Source organism: Tympanuchus pallidicinctus, unplaced genomic scaffold, assembly GCF_026119805.1.
Source record: "Tympanuchus pallidicinctus isolate F22 unplaced genomic scaffold, pur_lepc_1.0 scaffold5, whole genome shotgun sequence".
Lineage (NCBI taxonomy): Eukaryota > Metazoa > Chordata > Aves > Galliformes > Phasianidae > Tympanuchus > Tympanuchus pallidicinctus.
The window spans coordinates 68247439-68267025 of record NW_026294769.1 but is presented as its reverse complement, the minus strand read 5'-3'; the positions used below and the strand labels follow the sequence as shown (position 1 = coordinate 68267025).

Below are 19587 nucleotides of genomic sequence, written 5' to 3'. Positions count from 1 at the left end.
ATATGGCACATCACACAAGAGGACATGCATCTACCACATGGCAAGCATCCTTACACGACACATTTCTCTGTGCACTCTTTCATGCTATCAGCATTCAGGTTGCACCAGCTGCAAGATGGGAAGCGTATATCCAGGCAGTGACTTCACACCATGGTTCTATGGCCACAGACACAGCCATCACACAACAAAAAAGGAAACGTGGGACAAAGGAGTAACCAGTCACATATCATGCCTGTCCTTACTTGCGCTGCTCTCAAATGCTTCTAATAAAGAAGAAAAGTGACTCCCAACAACAGATTTTTCGCCTGAAAGCAAATTGGCTCTAGGATCTGTTTGTTTCTTCTAGTTAAGAAAAACCTCTCCACTGTACAAATCTAAGTGTTGTGATTTTTAATGCACTTACTGCATGTACTGCAGCAGCACAAAACATATAAGATGGACGTGTAACAAACATAGAAAACTATCAACAAAAAACCCAGACACTTCCCTGAAACATTGGTTGCCTTACAAATATAACAACAACAACAAAGGATACAGAACTGCAGAATATGCAGTCTGATGCAGAGCCATCTACTGGGAGCACAGTCTTAGAAGGTAATGAAAATTACTTTCTGAATCTTATTGAGACGAGCAGGATTTCCTGCCACAGAGAGAGGATTATTAGCAGCATCTTTCAGATTCCTGAATTGCATTCTCACTGTTAAATTTGCAGTGAAAACTACGGCCATGTACAACATTCCTACTGTGTAGGACTAGATTAAAAGAAAAAAAAGGTGATTTTTCAGACATGAACAGAACAATAATGCCACTGCCACTAGCAGTGAATTTTGCTCATCTTGCAACTCAATTGACTGTTTACATTTAATTAATGAGATTGTGAGATTAAAGAGTGAAAAAAAAAAAAAGATACCTGTGCACATGTCTCTTCAGGTGATGACGTGTTAACAAATAAAACTGACATGTCCAGAGTATGAACTGGAAACATTTCCAGAGCATGCAAAACAGCAGGTGCCAAGTGGGATGCCTGGCCATATCCTGCCTTTCCTACTAACAGCAGATGTGGCCTGCAGGATGTAGGCTGCCAGTAAGCTTTCCTAGAAAAAGAACAGTAAAAAAAAAAAAAAAAAAGAAATAGACACCAAGATGTTCAAAGTATTTCTTTTCTACATATGCATCTATTTACAATACTCTTCATATTCCAGCAAGTCAAGCTCTGTGACCAGGAAGTCTATCAAAACCCACGTTCTTACAAACTGCTTACTGCCCCCTAAAAAATCCTACTAATCCCTGTCATATCTGCCACTCATCTTGCTCTTTTAATTAATGGCTCCTAAATTTGTGCATGGAGGTTGTCCAGCTAAATACACACCCGACAACTGGCTAGTTACCCGAGATGAAGGAGCACAACAACTTCCAGCACACACCCATCTGGATGTCACTGTCAGCCAGACACTAACCTTCAGTAGGGCTCTCATTCAAGTTATTGAGTTTTGACTACATCTGTCAAATTTAGCTGACGTGGCCATAATTACTGGAGAAGGTAGGAAGAAAGGAGCAGAGCAACGCTGTTAGAAAAGAATGGGTGTGGGCACTGCAATACATTGGCCATATCTAATGGAGCACAGAGTTGCACTCCTTGAGTTACAGCAGTATATTATATACAAACAAAATATTTCTTCATAGGGCAGAAAATTTCCTGAACAGAGCAGCAATAGGATTGTGGAAAAAAAAGTCTGATTTGGCTGCAATAACATAATCTAACATCTGAGCTGTGGGCTTGACTTCCACATGAGAACATTAACAGAAGTTAGAGGCTGAATGGTAGCAAAAACAGTTTTGAGTTCCTGCTACGTAATTTGCTACTGGTTTCACAGTCCTGGAAAACAGATGGGCAAGAGGGCTGCACAAATCCACACAGGCTTTTCAAGCTGAGGTGATAGATGGAGTTCCATGGTTTTGAGTATTCTAAATCTACATGCTCTAATAGCCTGAGGATCACTTGGCTTAGGTAAAGAAAGCTGATTGTTTCAGTTTTGAATTTGATCAGTTCTAGCAATGCATTTAACTAGAAGTTCAGTACCTTCATGCTTACTTCTTGCAAATAACTATTACCCCCTCAACGCACACATTGTATTCTACTTCAACATCTACCACCCCCCTTATTTGTAACAGCCAAAACTGCTTAAAAAGTAGAATTTAAATGCAATTGGAACAGACATTTACCTACTAAAATCAAGGAATTTTCCCCGCGGTCTGCAATTCTCTTCAAAGATTGAGGGGGATTCATAATTTCTGCCAAATGTACCACCTTTTAAGAAAGGATTTAAATTGCCTGAAAGACAAAAGAGGCTTGTTATTTTTTCCTAAACACTCTGTGCCTCTTTCTCTTGCTCTTCAGCTTCAAAATCAATGTCAAAACCCCTTCTTCATTTCAGGTCACGTGCTGACTGTTATTTCCTAGAGATCATCCTGCTACTCATCTATGGAGGCTGCACATCTCTGCAGTGCTGCTCCTTTAAGTTCCACAACATGTAGAAGGTATGTTTCTCAGTTGTTCATTCTTTTCCCCATGGAATAAATATAATTAGGAAAAATTTGTGCAGTTCTTAAATAGCTAAAAAATCCAAGAAGGCTATTACTTCCTGGAGCAGGTTCTCACAGTGGAAACATGGAGATTAAGGATGTGGTGGCCACAGACTCCCTGGTCTAGGACTAATAAATCATGACAGTGACAAACCCATCTTCTAATGGAGGATCCTTAAAGATAACTGAAGGAGAAAATAATGGAAGGAAGGCAACAGAACGGCAGGGCAATTACCAATCCCCTACCCTTTCTGCTTCTGTTTTACCAAAGCCAATGAAATTACCAGCTCAGCTGAGAGTAACACTAGTAGAATATTCTCCAGAAATCAGCATGTCACTCTAAAGGGATCTCCATTAACCAGGACTGGAACGAGCCTTACGCTTCAATACTTATCTCTGTCTCTACAAATGCTAAAGATGTTAGCAACTGTTGGAAACAGGATGCTTTAGCAGAGAATGTGTACTGCTCTCCTATGTGTCGAGCCCTTCAGTACTTCCATCTCACTATATTTCACTTTAGAATCCAGAATAAATGCTATGCATTACATTCCACCAGTTACTCCCAGAATAAAAGCACGCACACACAAATCATAAAATTCTATCACTGTTACATCTGAAGTGTTTGTGTACACTGACTGCACAAATGAGAAGCTTTTGCTTTGGCAAAATCTTAAAGTGGATCCTGTTGTTATACCTTGCTGCTGGTCCTTCTTCATTGCAAGCTCTGCGTGAGGAAATACCCTTTGTAGGGCTCGTAAGATTCTTGACAGTGTATTTGCTAGTAATGGTGCCATAACAGGTGACAGTGCTTGGCCCGGTGATGGCACAGCCCTCTGTGACGCCGGAACGGTTTTTTGCAGAGCCATCATAAAATCTTCGGCTTTTATTTGAATAGAATTCACGTCCAGTTGCAATTTCTCATTACTGGTGTAGATTTGAGGATATCGTCGGCGGAGGGCACAGAGAGCAGCCTCAGCACACAAAGATTTTATATCAGCCCCGCAGTACCCTAAATAAACAAAGAATTAAGGGTTACATCAGTCTCAGGCAAAAACATGAGCCAAAGTCCAGGTTTCCAAGGTGCAACATTTAAAGAATCCGCGTGGGTTAACAGAGAATTTAAGCTATTACTGCACAGCAGGGAAGTTTTGTTCTGTGACTGACTGCCTGGTATCCAAGGCCTATGAAACAGTTTCCTAATCACAACTTTGTTCTGGGGCAAGATGCCTCAAACCCATTCAATGTTCTGAGACAACAGTGACAACAACAACAAAAGGGATGCAGATGAAAGCAGCTGATTTTGACTGCTGCGAAGGCACGCCAGCTGCCTAATGGACTGGTTCTGCAGCACAGCACAGCAGCTTGGGTACCGCTGGGTACAAGATAAGACTCCTTGGAACTCAGTCACAGTCACTAACACGTTTTGTTTTCAGTCTTACCAACACATTCTGTAGCAAGCTCATCTATGAAGGTGTCCAACAGCTTAGGAGTCCAGTCACGGGTATGGATCTTGAGAATTTCTTTTCTAGCCTGGGAACAAAAAATTGTTGCGTTTCATTTTGTCCTATGTTTTTCTAAAAACAGCAACAACTAAAGAAACAGCACTCCCTCAAAAGCTTCATAATACTACAAACAGTTTGCTTATCTGCTAAACGTTTGGTGCAGTTGACACGGTAGAGGGAAAGGATGCCATCCACAGGGACCTGGACAGGCTTAAAAGGTGAGCCCACGCCAACCTCATGAAGTTCAACAAGGCCAAGCACAGGGCCCTGCACCTGGGTTGAGGCAGTCCCAAGTACAAATACAGGCTGGGTGGAGAACTGCTTGAGAGCAGAGAAGGATTTGGGAATGCTTGTTGATGAAAGACTCAACGTGAGCTCACAATGCACACTTGCAGCCCAGAAGGCCATTTGTATACTGGCATGCATTGAAAGAAGTGCAACCAGCAGGTTGAGAGGGGTGACTCTGCCCCCCTGCTCTGCTTTTGTGAGATCCCACCTGGTGTATTGTGTCCAGTTCTGGGGTGCCAACACAAGAAGGACACTGAGCTGCTGGAGCAAGTCCAGAGGGCCACAAAGACGATCAGAGGGCAAAGCATCTCCTCTATGAGGACAGGCTGGGAGAACTGAGGCTTTTCAGCATAGAGAAGTCTCCAGGGAGATCTTATAGTAGCTGAAGAAGGTCTACAGGAAAGCTGGGGAGGGACTTTTTATAGGGAGAAAGAGTGACAGGACAAGGGGAAATGGATTTAATCTGGTAGAGCATAGATTTAGACTAGATAGTAGGAAGAAATTCTTCACTGTGAGGTGGTGAGACACTGGAACAGGTTGCCCACTGAGGTTGTGGATGCTCCCTCCCTGGAGATGTTTAATGCCAGGCTGGATGGGGTTTTGAGCAGCCTGGTTTAGAGGGAGGTGTCCCTGCCTATAGCAAGGGGATTGCAAGTAGATGATCTTTAGATCACTCCCAACCCAAACATTTCTATAGTTAATTTAATATGTTCATTTTCAAGCAGGAAATCTAAGAATTCTAAGTTTATTTATCTTTTTTTCTGAGAACCTGCAGTTAAAGAAAGGGCAATTCTAGCTTACATAAAGGTTTCCAAAATACGTGACCTAATGATCTTCAGCAAAAAAGCATAGAAAACTATCATGAAAAGCATTTTTTATTTTCCCCCTCCAAGAAATTTCTCTTAAATTTGGAAAATTTCATGGTGACAGTCCCATCAGTTCACTGCACTTGCTTTTCTGTCAGTTCATTCAAGTAAAGTAATTCTAGTACCACTCTTCAAGCTGCTGCAATTTCTATAAAGAAAATAACTAGGACTCAAACTAGACACCAGTTTTAACCTTGGTTAATCACTGCCACTGAACTAGAAGCTTCCCAAGCCCTTCCCCTCTGCAGTGCACTTCACATCTTCACCCAAGCCTCTGTCAATATGAAGCAGTAAGAATGTCAGCTATTATAGGTAACTCCCAATTAGAACAATCTAATGAAGTACGCCTCCATCCACTCATAAGTGAATTACTGAGACCAAGAGCAGAACTTCAAGGTGAAAATGCCCAAGCAGATTGAGTAATTAAGCAAACAAAACAACTTTGGGAAAGCTCTGAATACATTCCATCACCAGTCAAGATAAAAGCAAAAAGTAATTACTGAGGATGTACACCACTTCCTTCACCTTCAAGATGAGAGAACAATAGTTTAAAGCCAATTTGCATTTTCATTCCTTCTTAAAACATGCCTGTGACAAGCAACATCCTGTTTTTCTTGACTAGTCACAGTGAAACCAAAATTAATGTAGAGTGAACTACTTGTTGAAGTTGTCATCATATATATTCAGCAGCAGATTTGCTCCGCGCAGTATGGAAGTGTCTCCAGATATCAGCCTTTCATCCAATCTGCACAACTTTTTGCTATGAAATCGGACTTTGTCACATTAGCATTAAGGTTGTATTTACTTTCTGACCTCTTTATTTGGGAGGCCAAAGAAGAATTCTCGGTCAAAGCGTCCAGGTCTTCGTAACGCTGGATCGATGGCATCCAGTCGGTTGGTGGCACCGATGACAACCACCTCCCCTCTGCTGTCCAACCCATCCATGAGTGCCAGAAGCGTTGATACGATGGAGCTGATAGAAAAAATACAATTTTTATTCACCGGTTCAGTAAGTTTTGATACAATCCACATGACTTAGTGTTGTGTTCAGCTCTGGGCACCTCAATACAGAAAGGACACTGAGCTTGCTGAAACAGGTCTAAAGAAAGCCAAGTAGGCTTGTGAAGGGCTTGGAGAATATGGCCTATGAGAAGCTAGTTAAAGAAACTGGGGCCATTTAGCCTGCGGAAGAGGAGGTTGAGTGGAGATCTTATGGCTCTTCTCAGATATCCGAAAGGTGATTGCAGTGAGTGGGGTTGGCCTCTTCTCACTGGTGGCAGGTGACAGGATGAGGGGAAATGGCCTCGAGTTGCAGCAGGGGAGGTTTAGGTTGCATATCTTTACTGAAGGGGTTGTAAAGCGCTGGAATAGGCTCCCTAGGGAGGTGCTGAGTCTCCATCCCTGAACGTGTTTAAAAACCATTTGAATGTGGTGCTCAGGGACTTGATTTTGCAATGGCTTGTTAGTTAGGGTAGTATAATTAGGCTGTGTTTGGACTTTATGATCTCAAAGGTCTTCTCCCACCTGAGCAATTCTTTGATTCTATTACTTTCTGCAGCGAGTCCTCAAAAAAGGACACAATTCTGTTGATGATGCTCATCAGTGACTCATTTTAAGACAGACAAAAATAGGTCAGGTAACACAGACCTTGTGCTCGTATTGAGCAAGTGAATTGTTTTCAACTGTTGTCTCAAATAATCTCAAGTTTAGGAGCACCGAGCTACAAGTTTTCAGGATAAATTAATGAGTAATACAAAGTGGTCATCATCGCCCTCCCACTCCCAGCAGATTCTACGTAGACATGGAAAACATAATACCTATGAATCTGGTCTTGTTTACTGGACCGGACTGGAGCAAGACCATCAATCTCATCAAAGAAAATAATTGAAGGCCTCATGCGATATGCCTAGAGTGAAAATCAGTAATACTGTAAGTGTAAAACAGCACTGTTTCAAGAGAAAACACATGAAAGACATTATGGTTGGCATGTCACTGCAACCAGATTTTTTTTAGAGTAACATCAGGGATCTCTACTTATTGACTTGGAGTATCTGACATAAGTAACAGAAAGCATCAGTCTACATCAACCTACCGTGACCAGGTGACAGGAAACAACTCATTCCAGTAGTTGCTACAGCTATTTGGCAGCCATAAAGAACAATCAGAACTTAATTCAATTACAGGTTGTGGAAGCAAGCCTCCTCTATGAATTTAAATAACCCTGCTTTCAGACAGCATCTGTTTCCCTCTGATCTAAAGCCATCATCTCTTGCCTCTTGCAGCCTTCTCTGCGGCTGTTCTGGTGGGAGGAAATTTTTTTGCTTTGAAAGCTTTTCTCATTTTGATCTTTTCCCATTTCAAGTCTCTGATCCAAACTATGGAGGCACTGAAAAAGCAAACGCTGACATTCCTATTTCAGTGGGGAAAAAAGCCACCAACAACCCTAACAAAGTACCCAAAAGAGGATGCTCTTAATAATGTTAATCACAGAAAAATCACAGTTTCAACTGGGAATGGAATATACTGCATATTTCAATCTTACCTGATCAAATAATAAACGAAGCTGCCTTTCAGACTCTCCGACCCATTCACTAAGGCAGTCGGCACCTTTCCTCATAAAAAACGCCACTCTCCTGTTCCCGTTGCTGCACTCGTTAGCAAGGGCTCTTGCAATCAGGGTCTTTCCAGTTCCTGGTGGTCCATAGAAGAGACATCCTCTGCAATAAAAAACGATTCAGATAGGAAAAAAAAAACCATTGTGAAGAGAAGCTATTACAACCATCATCCCTAGAACAAACAACTCCTCTTACCTAACCAAAACATTTCACGTACAAGACAACACAAATAGTTAAAGTTGGGTTAAGGTCCTGGCAGGACCTGAAGTTTTGTGCTCCGACAACATTTCTCAAGGCAACAAAATAAATGAATAATGCAGATATCTCAGATGTACACCTGCAGAAGAGTACGTACTGCCCCAAAAGGACCTTTCCAAAACTGCTAGCAGACAAACAGGTTACTGGAGCAAACTGGGGTCAAACAAGCAACTTCTGCCCAGAAGGAGTTAACAGATGAATCACCAGGTTGCTCTTCAGCAATACGCTCCACGCTCTCGCTTTCACACAAGCATGGATTTGATATCAAGACTTGTTAGTAAAGCACTTAATTCTCTCTTAAAAAACTTGAAGTTACAGGATTTAGCCTCATAGACCATCTTCTGCTGCAGAAAAATGAGAAAGTCTAATGCTGAATAGAAAATTTAAGAAAATAAACAGAAAAGGGTATTCTGCATTTTCAGATATACATAACCGTCAGCTAAGAAAGCACTAAATATGCTGCTGTTTGAATAAGAATTTCAGTGAATAAAGAAGTAAGGCTCTGGAAGGTTTTTTTTCCATCATTCTTCTTCTAAATCATACTTCTAAAGTTTCTGAAAGGAAATAATCTGAACTTAGTTTCCATATACCAGGACTGAGTTTTGATTACTAAAAATATAAGGATAATCAATCAATCTAATAACCCAATTTCATAATTGACAAGATTAGCTACGTAAGAAATGGACAGCTTCTGACTTTATCCCAAGCACAACAAACACCACAACATTCTTGCTGTAACAAGCATTACAAGTGATGATACCTGAGGACTTCATAAAAGGTGATAAAGAGAAGCAGACTTCCAAGAACCAAATCACAAATGACTTCCATTAGACGATCTGCTCCTCCTTACAAACTTACCAAGCCAACTCGTACTTAAAACTCAAAACAAAAAAACACCCCAACCCAACTTTATAACACTAAGACACTTTGGAAATACATTCTCCTTTCACATAATTTCCAACCTGCAGACAAGAAATTTTTATGCACGACAAGGCACTGCTTATGTTTGGAAGCTACATGTATGCACGCTCTGGACTCCATCCATTTTAAGGAAATTATTTTTTACTCCTACTGAAACAACCCCTCACTGTTGCCAAGAAGCAAGGAAACATTGATAACTCGGCTGAATATTCTCCTGAAAACAGTTAACTTACAATGAATAGTTTCTATCAGTTACCTTGGAGGCTGAATTTTGAATCTCTCAAACACCTCCGGATAAAGCAGGGGGAAAAAGACCATCTCTTTTAAAGCTGCAATGTGGTCAGAAAGACCACCCACGGCATCAAATCCCACCTGAAGATCAATTCAACAGAACACACGTTGTTAACAAAGTTAGCAATTTGGATGAAGGTGTCACCAAAAGTTATACATCAGCAACAAGGAAATGTTCTGGGCTGTTGCTGAAGTTGCTTGACAGAAAACCATCAAGCATAGCTGCAGATGGCCCATTCCTGAAAGCCTTCACAAACACCGACGCAGCAAATTAAACCACTCACCGAACTATCGATTTGCACTGGATCAACATCAGGCAGGCTTTTCCCAGTTTTCACTCCATCCCTGCCAACTCCCTGCAGCTCATTCTCCTCAAGGTTTACTGGAAGACACCTGATTTCAATTAAGGACAAAGAAAAAGCTGCCTTATTTCAGATTTTATTAATTAACATAAACTTCTTAAAGAGCTAATATTCATTTGAGGTCACACACTTGTTAACATCCATGAGTAAAGAACAGAAAATGGTCACTCCAGACATTCATCTGAGACAGTGGGTTGTTTTGTTTGGTTTTGTTTTTTTAAGCACGTGTGAGCATCCGTGCCAGCCAAGATGGCACAAACCTGACTACAACTTTAGAACCAGCAACTCCACATATAGAAACAATGAACACATCTTCACTTTTGTGACGAAAAAACCCCAAAAATACACTGACTGCTTTCAAAGTTTTTTTGATTCTACACTAAAAAAAAAAAAATTACACTCCAAAGGGACACATTTCAGTGTAAATTAGCATTATGAAAAGCCTCCCACCAGTGGTCATTCCCAAGTAGTTTGCATATCAGAAAGCATACCAGTCTGAAAGACATCTGGCTGAAGACTTTTTTCGTGTGTGTGTGCATTTATTAAGATAGTTGTATAAGAAATGAAACCTTTGTCACTTCCTAGGTTTATCAAATTGTTAGATATGGTGGCTTTCTCTCTGGACAAGCTACTGAGAATTGCAGAAGTCGGATTTTACCTAGAAAAAATATAAGTAAGTGTTCCTCCCCCCATTCTCTCTTCACAATCAAACTGCTTATAAGTAATTAATTTCTAAAAACTCCGGTTTAAAATGTTTGGTTACAATCAAGAGGTGTGATTAAATACAATCGCCACTTAGTAACTATCCAAGACTAAGAGGATAACTCTCCACAGTTAGGGAGATGCTATTTGCTCAAATAGATTCATCCCTCCCATGTTCTCCTAATACAGTAACCTTTTGATCCTGTTTTGGCTGTGCCTCCGACGCCTCTCAACGCTCTCCTCCTCATCACATGAGGGTGACAAGGAAGGGGATGATAAGGAAGACTGTGAGGAATCAGCACTGTGGGCTGCACGTCTCGGTCTGCAAGCATTTAAACAAAAGGTTAAAAAACAAATAGAATTCTCTCAATATTTGACACTGCTTGCTGTCTACTCTGTCTCAAAACTCACTCTCCACGATCCATTAACTTTCCAGTTCAGTGTGCTTTTTAACAATCTGATTTCAAAAGCACGTTACATTATTTTCCTCAGAACAGCAAAATTAATTTTTTTTTCCTCTAAAACGTTTCTATTTTACCAAGAAAGTTCATGAACAAACTGCTCATTTTGTCCAATCAACCTGGCACACTTACACATTTAGCTCTGATTATCCTCTCTGCGAAAGATTACCCCTTTTCACTGATGTACGTTAGGCTTCAAAAAACCCTTCCCTGACCATCTATTTTCAGGAATGCTGAACAAAACATTCCTAATGTGCCCACCAACAGCATCCTCTGTGCTTTAACTGCTTACAGAACCTAAGAAGCCTTCATCATTACTATGGCAATTTATCACTTCATGAGGAATTTTTCTTGTTGAAGGTAAGCTTCGTACAGAAACATTAAGTGATTTCAATAGGAAACCAGTAGTTGAGTGGCTAAAAATTCTACAAACTCTTTCATAAAGCCTTCCCTTCTAAGTCTAATGAACTTATCCTTCAACTTCATAATTTCACCTCAATAATCCTCAACAAAAAAATTTCAAGACGAAAGATTTCAGAGGGAGATTCTGGCTTCAGTTTCAGAACAAAAGAATTTCAATGACACAGCCTCAGGCATGGCCTCCATACCCATCCAATCAGTGATCCAAAATACTGTATTTTTAAAAATCCAGGAAATACCCACCTCCTCCTATCCAAAGTTGGTTTCCTTTATAGGCTTAGATTACCACAGCGATAATCATAAGGTTACCCTGTAACCACCAACAAACTGAAAACCCTTTAAAGCTGATGAAGTAACAGGACTGAAAACACTACAAATAAATGTCAATTATCACTAGCTGTGCACCAACCTGTTAGGCTGTTTCCGTGGGCTGGGAAGGAGAATCTTGCATTGTCTCGGTCCTGTTGAAGACAAAGTTTAAAAAAAAAAAAAAAAGAGGTAACATATCTGAGAGAGTAAAATAGGAAAAGATTCAGAAAGTGTCATGTTTCATCCATTTCTAATTCCAGAGGAAATTTCAAGTGTTTTGGTCTTGTTTTTCATCAGTGCACCGTAGAAATGCAAACACATACCTGCCTTTAAGGAGACTTGAAAGCCATAGAAGCAAGACTATCAAGCCTGTTTCATTACAGTGAGGGCGGTGAGGCAACGAAATAAGGTTGCCCAGAGCACACCAGTGGTTGGTGCCACATCCCTGGAGCCTTTCGAGGCGAGGCTGGATTAGGACTTAGGCAACTTGATCTAGCTGTGCATCTCCCTGTTCATTGCAGGGGAGCTGGACAAGATGACCTTTAAAGGTCCCATCCAACTCTAAGGACGATTACTATTACTTCAAGGACAGATGGGTCACCCTTGATTTTTAATTTTCTTCTTTATTCCCCTAACTTAAAAATCAGAAAGTTCCCAGATAGAAAGTACAGTACATTGAAGGAAAACTGGTAATATAAACTCTACATTACATATCAAAAGAAGCACCGGGAGCACAAAGCAGAAGAAATTCTGGAGCCTCACTGTAGCAGTCAGCAATAGTGCTGCAAATGCAATATAGCAAAGCAAATGAAAAAACATCAGCAAGTGAGCCTCAGCATAGAAATATAACGTGCACAGGACACATGCATCTGACAAGCCCAGAATTTACTTGCAGAATGAAGGCACAGCATTAAACGGAATGACGGGTAACTAGATATCTATTTCACTTCTGTGCAAGAAATAAACTCTTCAAAGAAACCATGCACATAACCTACTTTCCAAAGGAGCTTGGTAGGGCACAACAGTTTTCCTCTGTCGGAGCTCATAACGCTTTTGATTATCTTCAGCACCACCATCTTCTTTACCCTCAATTTCTTCCGATGACGCTACTGCACCACAATGTGATATTAAATTGTTAGGTATAGTTGCAAACAGTCCTAAAACCAGCATGCGCTACACAGGTGCCTGTAGCTTTTACTGTTACCATCACCTACATGATACAGCAGACCTGGAAAGTCTTAAGACAAATTCATGCAACACATATTTCAGAAATTCCTAATCCAAAACAAGCATACAATATGGAAATTGTTCAGTCCTCTCAGAAACTGTTAGGTGACTTGTCATCATACTGTTTAATAACAAAAGTCTGTCACCTTGCTTAGCTAAAATGCTGCTCCTATGAAAACAGCTAGTTCAGAAAGTTGTTACTTGTTATTTCCATCAAGTGTTTCCTGACAAGAAGTTTTAATAATCTGCAGTGGGAAGAACAAACAATCTAGCTCCCAAGTTCCAGCTGTGCCCAGGCCCCATCATCATCAAATCCTTCCCTTGGTTTCCTCCCTGCCACTGCACATCCCTGATCTTCTCTGAGCTTCTGGTAGTTAGTGGCAAAGCTTTGCTTGGGTTCTGTCTCCACTCTTTTTCATTTAGAAAGTTCCCACAGGGATCATCTAACTTACTGCCTTCGTCACCATTTTCCTCTTAAAAACTTCAAGTTTTCCCAGCACTTCCAAGTTAACGTGGTCTTTTGTGACTTAACCTCATTCATCTCATTTCACACTCAGTAAGCTCCTTATTACAGGCCCCAAAGCAGCTTCCATAGACTACCTGCTAAAGTACAAAAACAGATAACACCAAGTTCTGCCCAGCTGATCTTCGCACTTGCGAGGAGATTCTCATACGCCTCTGGCAGCCTAGTTTACTTCCCAAAATTTCTTTCCATGCTGCTCAAAACCATGAAAATGAGGCTTCTGGCTAGGACATGGTAAAGAAAAATTGAAAACAGAACTAACCTTCAAGCTCTTGTTGATTGTCAGGTACATCACCTCCTCCAATTTCCTTCTTTTCACAGGAATACATATCAAGGTTTTCCTAATGAAAAGCAACAAGAAAGATCAGTCACAAAAGTGCAGAAAAACGCATGCCTGCTGCCTACACAATAACATCATCAGAGGACAATATACACACAAAAATACATTAACACACAGGGAGAGTGAACAGGATCATGATTATGACATCTACAATTTGTAACAAAAATTTCTGTACTATGCCAGGGCGCACTTGAGGAGGTTAAACACTTACCTGGATACACAACTGCGTGTATTAGCCAATAACCCAACAGCGTGGCAGAATCAAGGAAAAAGAAACAACTTCTAGCAACACTAAGAAATAAAACCAAAAACACCACAACCAACACCAAAATAGCTCAGAGGCAGGTGAGAGATGTTACACCAGGTACTGCGGACACCTGCGTTGACGTTCTGCGCTCCTAGGCAACCTGCGCCTTGAGGAGGGGGATTGGAACTCTGACCTCCGGGGGTCCTTTCTAACCTCTACCACTCTGTAACTTGAGGGAAATAAAAAGGAATTCAGATCTAAACAAAATCCAAAGGCAAATTTTAAACATCTTAATAGTCTATGTGCCTATAGTTCAAACGCACAGCAGACATTTGTAATCTAATAGAGAAAAACTAAGAGTAAATGCGGCATACAACTTTGACAGTGTTGAATTTAAAGGGCATCAAGATCCTGAGAAGAAACACAGAAACCATCCATTGCCTTTTGTTAAATTTGCCAACTATAAGTGTTCTTGAACACGATGAGAAAGAAGATTAAGGAATGAAGAAAAAACAGCTAAATTACACAAATGGGATGGAAAGCATCAGGTAGTCTTTGTGAATTCAGTTCTCAACCAGAACTTTTAATAAGACTTGGAGTAAAAACTCAAGCCCTGAAACAAGTATTTGTTTGACTGGATCTTGTTTCAAATGGATTTTTAACTCCATTCCAAAACCGTAAGCCAGTTGAGAAACTGTATTATAAGACGTGAGGTAACACTAAGCTGTTAAAGTACATCTTCTGCAGAAGGTATTTCTTCCACTCCTAAAGGATGTCTGTAGTACCATATCAAAAGTTCTGCTTAGAGAGCTAAAATGCACAATATTGCATTGCAGAAAATGTATCATCCTTAACCAGTAATGAATTCTTTGGAAGAAACTTATTTCAGCTACATTAAAATTACTACTGAATTACTTGCCTATGCAAAATATTCAACTTATGCAAAAATGATAAAATAAGTGAGTATTTACTTCAGCATTGCTGAACACCCCAAAGTCTTCCAAGCCCTTTTTATGGCGTCAACGCATCTTCTCCATGTCATCCATCTTTTGCAACGCTGCTTCTGCAGTACTAAGACGAAAAGTTGACGTGTAAGAATGGAGATAGGCAAGTACCCAAAAAAGTTAAAATGGAACACAGCTTCAGTACAACATTTTAATATGGCATGCACAAGTCAGAAGTCACGGACACCAAGCTGAGTTCTTAAATATTAAGAAAAAAAAATAGTATCAAATGTTTATTTTTATTTATTTATTTTACACAGATTGAAGTACAAGTATTTGAGGATGTGCCAACATGCACTGCTTGCAGATTTTCCCTCTTGCTGAGCACAATTTAAAAAACGTATATGAATGCAGGAGGAAAGTAAGAATTCTGAAGACCATAGCAGGACCATGATAAAGAAATTCTGATAGCATTACAACCACGCAGAGCAGCTTGAGTACTGTTAAAAACTACCAGTCATCTCTGCTTAACTGACACGAGCTGCTTATTCCTCCTGTAACTATAATCTATGTTTCTTGTTCTTCCATAATTATATGTGCAGGAAAAATAATCCCTGCTGCTGTCACATTGTGCGAATCTTTTAGATAACAGCACCAACTTGAGCTCCAGAACCAGAGAAAAGCCACAGCTAAAAATGCAGAGTTGCTACATTATTTCACTTTGGCTGTATCAAACTTCTCTTAGTATCTTACCTGAGAGTGAAGTATGAAAGTTTGCTAGAAATGAAGACATCTGATACTAAGGAAACTATTGAAAACGGAATGTTAAATCTAAGGAAAATTGCAATGCAAAGCTACCAGTTTTGGTCAGAAGACAACACAGAAAAGCACGGAACCCACATGCAAAAGGCACTAAGAGCACGAAGATTCCTCATCCCATACCACTCTCTGCTGTCAAGAGAAAGACAAAGTCCATAGGCAGTACTGTGTCATGGCATGAAAGCCTGCTAATAAGGCTCATTTAGTAGGTCAGCAAGGAAAGAACACTTACTTTGTTATAAGTGCACCAAAGAGAACAGACTGATTTGTAGCAGCGTAACGGCTTCGTCGGACCTCCAAATCCCCATTTTCTTCATGGATTTGTTTGACAGCTTTTGCATCAGCTCTCATTTTCAGTGTCCTTGTGACTGAAATACAGTAAATATGTGAAACATTTTGAGACAGTAAAGATGCGATTCCCCTTCTTTCATAATTGTTCTTCTAAAATGTAAAAGCAAGCAAACAGAAAACCTGAAGTGGATTTTTTTTCTTTAAATACAGAAGTTTTTGTCATCAGCACAGCACTCTGCTTAGTGCTTGTTTGGAACACGAAGTCTACTTAAAAGGATGACCTGTACAAAAACTTCATTACTGAAACTTCCAGTAGAGAAAACTACAAATATTTCTCCAAAGTGTTTTGCTCCATCCATCTAAAATGTATCTAAGTATCTAACAGCATTAAAAAAAATTGTTTAAAAAAAAAAAAAGGCAAGCCTTTTCTTAGGATGCAAGTGTTTCGTGACCCTGTGTAAGCATGGATCATTTTTGCTTTCTACATCATGACACAACAGCTTAAGAACTGTTATGAAATAATGTAAATAAGAACTACTTCAAGATATACATCCAAATGCTGGAAAACTCCAGCTCCTGCTTTCTTTGAAAGCCTGCCTAGCATTTAACATAGTACATCCTTTTTCACAAGTTTGTTACTTGCACTGTCATTGAAACATTGACCAGAGGACACTGGGCAGGTAACAGCTACACCACAGTCTTAGTATGATGGCAGCTACGCCTTGATCTTAGTTTCATAGTTAGCATTGACAAGTGTGGACCTGCTAATAACATACTTTTACAATCGGCACATGAACAACAGCATGTGAAATGCTCTGTTTCAGGCACTTGCTCTGCTTTAGCCAGTAGCTGGTAGGACACTGCACAGATCTCGCGGATTTTGCCAGGTGTCAGACAGTGATCTCTCTGCACCAAGTGCTGCTTTCTTCAGCTCTGCAGTTTGGTTCTAAGTCAAACCCATGAACGTCAGTGAAACCTTCCAACCATCAGTGGATTTGTGCATCTCCTGACCAAGCTGCTCTTTAAATTAGATATATTGTGATACTGTAGTAGTCCCACCTATTTGCCAGAACAATTGTCAAGTATTTTGTGTCCTGCAGACTACAGAAACCCCATGCAAAAGAGAAACCTGAGGTAAGGATCAGATTCCTCAATGCTTAAGAACTAGCTGGAATTCGTGCTGCATTCTATTAATTCCTTGAAAGCCCAGGAAGAATATCTTCCTATTTACATAAAGCCCATAGGAAATTCATTGTCTTTGAAACATATTAATTTTGGCTGATGAGTTTCAAAAGTTCCGGGGCCAAGTGAAATAGACAAAGTGAACAATTCAAATAAGAATCCTAGTGAATTACAACTGCTTACCTTCCTTATGTTCTTCTTTTTTCAGGTCAGATTTTGTCTTTGTCAATTGCCTACCTTAAGAGAGAATAAAGTAGGGAGAAAAAAGTTACCGTATCAGCCCCATTAAGAATTGGGAACTTCACCACCTTTATAATCCAGTACACAAAGAAAAGCCTTTAATCTACATGCAGGATTCAGATCCCAAATCTGTCACGTAACAGATGCTCACAGTTCTATACAAACATACACTTCCTAACGTGCTGTAATGCTATAATGGGATAGAAAGTACAGCAATAATATCAGGATGGCAAATTCTTTGGCTACAGCAAATGAGAACAAGCCCCAGCGCAGCAACTGTGGACACAAACATGAAGGAAATAAAGCTGCTTACCTCTGGAAAGCCTCAGGTACAAAGGGATCTCCAGTGAGATATCCTTGCCTCCACTGCCAACCCTTCAATGAGGTCTGGGAAGGGGTGGACCTGGTTCCACCCCTTCTGGTCACTCAGCTACACTGCACACAGCTGAGTCCCCCTGGGTTGGCCCTGCCTTCCCATCAGGAGCTCAATCACTGGTTCAGGCTGTGACTTAGCATTTCCACTACACGTGCTCATCTTGAAATCTCAAAATATCAACTATATCTCATGAACCAAAGTGGAAGAGAGACCTCCAAAAAGCTTGGAAAGGATGCGTGGTTTCTGGACAAGCAGAAGACTTTCCTTCTGCCTCAAAGGACTGATAGTGATATTAACATACCCAGAGAGCTCTACAGATTCTTACCTGTAGACTTATCATTACAAGACTCACTAGGTGTGCTTGCCCTCTTGTTTTTCACTATACGCTGAACACAGATTAAGTGTATATAAATACAGTACCTTCCAAAGTGTCTCCTATTTACATTTTCACTCAGTATTTCCATACTTGTCTCAAAGCTGGAATCTGAATGCACAGCGATGTTTTTTCTTATTGGTCTTAAACAGTGTCCATGGAAACATTCCATTTCGCCAGAGGAAAATCTCTATGAAAAGAAGGAAATAAGAATACGTTTATTGGAATCCTATTTATTCATCTGAGAAAGAAACTCTACCTCGTTTACACAAGTTAATTCTTTAACCCTCTGTCTTGATAGTGGGGTGACCAATGGCAGGTAGACACTGAGCCCAATAAAACAATTCAGAAAATGAGTAGCTTTCACAGTTAAAGCTCTCCTCTGTCCATCAACTTCTTGTGGATAACGTAAGGTTAATATCTGCAGTAGAAAAAACAACATTCCAGCAAAGCCTTTTACCAAAACATACTATTTGACAAAAAAAACAACCAACAAACAACCCACATTTTCAATTTCAAAATTGGTTCTGAGAAACAGTCTAGCTTATGAAACACTGTATATCCTAAAATTAAAACGTATTTAGATTTTTTTCTCCTATCTCTGCTCCACTTATGACTGCACTGCAACACAGATATCCCAAAGGGCTTCCCTCATCCACAGAAAAGCAAAGGGAGCCAAAAGAACCAATCTGACACAGTGACCTCTTCCACGTTTGTGTGTCTGAAAAGTCTCACACACCTTGCCAAGTACTTCCATTATGAGCTCTGTCCACCCACCGAAAAATAAGAACAAAGCTCTCAAAGCTTAGAAGCCTTGTTATTGCCATGGACCTTCACACTGCTACCCCAGCAAGGATGATTGCCACGTTGATGCTGTGATGACCCTGAAAAGGGGCTCATCCTGGTTACAACATAGAGGTTCACTAAGAGTACGCCAAACTACGCTTCACACGAAGAAAGGAAGAAAACAGATAAGATTCTTCTGCTTCTCCACACCAACTTCACTATGAGCCATTTCAGTTAGCATTTGATCAAGACAATGACAGGACAGCGGTCACTGGCTGAGAGCAGCATGGGGCTCACGGGATGCCAATAACCACAGCCTGTCCTACCTTCTCATTTAGCTCTAGTCCCCAGAGTGAAGAGTCCAAGAGGGATCCGGCCCAACCCCTGCTCAAGCAGAGCTATCCAGAGCAGGGTGCCAACAACCATGGTGGCTCATCTCCAAGGAGAGACCACAACCTCTCTGCCAGTGCTCAGGTACCCACACAGCACATAAGCACTGACTGGTGGTCAAGGGGAGCCTCCTATGTCTCACGGGCCTCTTGTCCCGGCATTGGACACCAATGGAAGATCCTCGCTTTGTTTTTACTGCACTGTCCATCCAGATATTTATATATGTTGATAAGATACCCCTGAGTCTCCTCCTGGCTGAGCAGGCCCAGCT

The 19587-nt window shown here is 40.6% G+C and overlaps 1 protein-coding gene and 1 pseudogene across 1 annotated transcript in view; both read right to left on the bottom strand.

Moving 5' to 3' along the window:
- Window positions 1-19587, bottom strand: part of LOC128091488 (ATPase family AAA domain-containing protein 2-like) — a 41768-nt gene that overhangs the window by 12304 nt on the left and 9877 nt on the right. The gene's annotated exons all lie outside the window — the stretch shown is intronic.
- LOC128091489 (ATPase family AAA domain-containing protein 2-like) overlaps window positions 1-19587 on the bottom strand; it is a 37997-nt pseudogene that overhangs the window by 9616 nt on the left and 8794 nt on the right.